The 3,328-nt window shown below is 38.6% G+C and overlaps 1 pseudogene; it reads left to right on the top strand.

Annotated features, from left to right (window-relative positions):
- Nucleotides 1-1,707: 1,707 nt before the first annotated feature.
- LOC140599846 (eukaryotic translation initiation factor 3 subunit K pseudogene) lies at nucleotides 1,708-2,322 on the top strand (annotated as a pseudogene).
- The last annotated feature ends 1,006 nt before the right edge of the window (nucleotides 2,323-3,328 follow it).

Below are 3,328 nucleotides of genomic sequence, written 5' to 3'. Positions count from 1 at the left end.
CTCATTTCACTTTTTTAAGGAAGGTATAACTTCAAGCTGAATTGTTATGAGGAGCCTGAAATGATAACTAGAAGAGGTAATGGAACTCCCACGAGGACACACAGAAAATACTAGGCTCTCAAATTTAAAAGTAAGAAAGAGAGAGGGAAATTTAAAGAATTAAACATATGGTATCATTCATTTATTTAACAAAGATTTGTTTAGTGTCTAAGTACTATTAAGCCAAATATTTGTTTGTAGATGGTACATTCTGTAGAATGTAGTTTACATTCTAGCTGAGGACAACAAACGATAAGTAACAAAATAAATAATTAAACCACATAGAGTATAATGTAAAAAGGTGCTCTGTGCCTATGGGGGGGAAAAATAGGGTGAGGGAGACTGGGACTGTCAGATTTGGGTGGGGATAAAAATGCAGGTCAGGGCAGAGTCCATTGAGAAGGGAGAGTTAAAAAAAGCCTTCAATGAAGTTTCAGTCTCAGAAGTAAATCACTCACTGAATAGCCAAAAAGATGAAAATTATAAGATAGGTGTCTTGTCATAAGAATTGTAACTATAAATACATACCTACATATATTTTTTCTTACAATAAAACCAAGCTTTTACTCTAAGCATTTTGATCTAAATGTTCTTTTATGGGTTATATTTTCAATTCAATGTTTTCAACCTGACCTTTTATTAACAGATACTTGTTACATCACAGATTGACCTAAATATAGAAATTTTAGTATCAGTTAACATTTGATTTTTAGAAAATCTTCCATGCAGAAGTAGATGACATAAACATTCAGTCTACCCATTGAACCTTTACTAGATACTGTGAATACAGCAATTTGAAACATACAATGACCTCAAAGATGTTATGGTCTAGGACTTTTAATTGTTGATACTTATTAAAGTGCCATATTTGTTACCACACCAGGCACTGATCCAAGTATTTCACTTAGCCTTCAGAACACGATTATGAGTTTGGTCCTATTATTAGCACCCTTATTTAAATGTGGGGACAGGCCCAGAGTAGTTCAGTGACTCGTTAAAGGCAGCAAAACTAGTTAGCAGAAGAGCCAGGCAGTGTAAGTATAGAGCTTGCTCTTCTCCACTCCTAAGAGGATACAGAGTAGTTAACAAATACATTCAACATGATGATGCTTAGATTTGCCTAAAATGGAGCAGGTGTCAGCTTTTTCGTTCAAGTTCATGTGCCAATTTTTAGTGGAAGCTGCACTTCAGCATTTTATTTAGCACTAGTCTTGCAGCAGAGGTGGTAAGAGACAGAAAGAACTTCAGGCAACCTAACACCAAATTAAGGAGCATGGCTCAGATGGCATCAAGAACTGAAGAGTCTGCTCTGCCACCACTCACCAGACCCATGCACCTCTAGTGCCCTCCATTCCACCATGAGCCAATCCTCCCAGAAATACTCTGCCATGGACCATGTTTAAGTTATGAAGTTACATCTTGCTGAGTAATATGACTTTCTCATTCTTTGCACATTTACATGGCTTTGTACTTTTAAAAAACATTTTCAATTAAAATTCTCCTGGATATTATGAGTACTTTATGTATTCAATCAATTATTTCATACAAAGAAGAAATTTCCCCTGGGGCACCTGAGTGGCTCAGTAGTTGAGCATCTGCCTTTGCTCAGGTCGTGATCCCAGAGTCCTGGGATCAAGTCCTGCATCAGGCTCCCCTCAGGGAGAGCGGTATGTGGAAACACAGGCCAAGGAGAATGCCTACGATCTGGAAGCCAACCTGGCTGTCCTGAAGCTGTACCAATTCAACCCAGCCTTCTTTCAAACTACGGTCACCGCCCAGATCCTGCTAAAGGCCCTCACCAACCTGCCCCACACCGACTTCACACTGTGCAAGTGCATGATCGATCAGGCACATCAAGAAGAACGGCCAATCCGGCAGATTTTATACCTCGGAGACCTGCTGGAGACCTGCCACTTCCAGGCCTTCTGGCAAGCCCTGGATGAAAACATGGACCTCCTGGAAGGTATAACCGGCTTCGAAGACTCTGTCCGAAAATTTATCTGCCACGTTGTGGGCATCACTTATCAGCACATTGATCGCTGGCTGCTGGCTGAGATGCTTGGGGACCTGACAGACAGCCAGCTAAAAGTGTGGATGAGCAAGTATGGCTGGAGCGCAGATGAGTCAGGCCAGATCTTCATCTGTAGCCAAGAGGAGAGCATCAAGCCCAAGAACATCGTGGAGTAGATCGACTTTGACAGTGTGTCCAGCATTATGGCCTCCTCCCAGTAACCTGGCAGGTGTTTAATAAAGATTTGTTGATTTAAAAAAAAAAAAAAAAAAGCCTGCTTCTCCCTCTGCCTATGTCTCTGCTTCTCTTTCTGTGTCTCTCATAAATAAAGAAATAAAAATCTTGGGATCCCTGGGTGGCGCAGCGGTTTGGCGCCTGCCTTTGGCCCAGGGCGCGATCCTGGAGACCCGGGATCGAATCCCACATCAGGCTCCCGGCGCATGGAGCCTGCTTCTCCCTCGGCCTGTGTCTCTGCCTCTCTCTTTCTCTCTGTATGACTATCATAAATAAATAAAAATTAAAAAAAAAAAAAAAAAGAAATAAAAATCTTAAAAAAAAAAAAAAGAAGAAGAAGAGGAAGAAATTTCCCCCTATACCACTGCTTTATATTTTTGATGAGAACTAGTAAAGTGGCTATAAAGTTCAAACAGCCTTAGAAGGAAAAAAAACACATTACAATTTTTTTCTCAAATTAATACTATAAACACTACTGATCTGCCCACCATATAAGAAATTAGTAATGGCAGAGAAGACCATTATTAAAATTATTAAGTCTCAGATAAAGAATTTATAAAAATAATAAATTAAAACAACTTATTAAGCTGACATTATCTTATTCCTTGTCGTAATTTGCTATTTAAGCTGTGTTATTCGTTGCTGCTCCATAGAAGAAAATTTCATATAAAAACAAATTCCAAATTGCCACATTTGTCATATATATATATCTGTGTGTTATTCAACACTTGTCATCAGATTGATAAGAGATAAAACTGGAAGCAATATTTTTAAAATAAGATTCACAGATTTTTTAAGAGTTCATTACTTATATTTTCATAGTAATATTCAATGTGTTTAGGAGTCAGACTTCTGACAATCCAAACTATACATAATATACCAAATCCAATAAAAGAGACTGTCCAAAGACCAAGCACTTCGCTCTACAGGTCAGGTGTGTCCCCCAAGAAACTTTCTTGGTTAAAGAAACAAGGAAGTATTAGAAGCCAGTGTATTGGGAAGGCAAAAACAACCAAAGAAAAAGGACAGTAAAATAAACTTTTA

This window comes from Vulpes vulpes, chromosome 8 (assembly GCF_048418805.1).
Source record: "Vulpes vulpes isolate BD-2025 chromosome 8, VulVul3, whole genome shotgun sequence".
Classification (NCBI taxonomy): Eukaryota; Metazoa; Chordata; class Mammalia; order Carnivora; family Canidae; genus Vulpes; species Vulpes vulpes.
Note: the sequence above shows the minus strand (reverse complement) of the source record. Positions and strands in the feature narration are given on the sequence as shown.